This window comes from Sinocyclocheilus rhinocerous, unplaced genomic scaffold (genome assembly GCF_001515625.1).
Source record: "Sinocyclocheilus rhinocerous isolate Xijiao unplaced genomic scaffold, SAMN03320098_v1.1 scaffold2868, whole genome shotgun sequence".
In the NCBI taxonomy this organism is placed as follows: Eukaryota; Metazoa; Chordata; class Actinopteri; order Cypriniformes; family Cyprinidae; genus Sinocyclocheilus; species Sinocyclocheilus rhinocerous.
Genome location: NW_015623782.1, coordinates 121,901 through 122,647, shown reverse-complemented (window position 1 = coordinate 122,647; position 747 = coordinate 121,901).

The following is a 747-nucleotide window of genomic DNA, read 5'->3' as shown; positions in this document are numbered from 1 at the left end:
ATAATCCATTTAAAATGTAGAACTTTGTTTTTCGGCCACACACACGTTGCAAAGTTTCGGGAATGACATCCGCATATTTATGCGGGATTTGCTCTCGAAGTAGCAGTGATTGACATAGTGATAACCATAGCAAAAGGCGGGACAAAATATGTGAAAATGTGCATTAAGACTAGAGCACCCTCATTATTTTCAGAAGGACCCTCATTAATTATTTCTGGAACCTGGTTTTATTGCAAAACTATATACAAAAACAACAAAATACAAATGCACTAAATAAAATAATTGAATAAATGCATATTTACAATTTAAGCACTTAACTAAGTAGGCTGTATGAATAAAATAAATAACTAGAGAAGGCTGACTATATTCAGCTTGCTTCCATTTAGTGAGAAACGTCTACTCACATGAATAATAATTAAAAAAAACTCTTCTAGTTTATCTATGCAGTACAGTGGAATACAATAAGTTGCAAAATGCAATAAGTTTAGTTTACCACCTTACCCTGTTAGTCAATCATTTTTTATTTATATGTTTACTATTTATTTTTTTTATTATACCCTCATTGGGGGCTGAGCCCCCCTAAAACGAAAATCTTAGAATCGCCCCTGCGTAACGTTATGCGCTCGATATGAGTCATTTAGGTCACGCTGTAGAAACCTAGAATTAAGTATTTGAGGAGAAGAAAGCGGCCCTAGGCAGCTGCCTACACATGCCAGGATCCGCCACTGCCAGATGCAGTTAGAAATT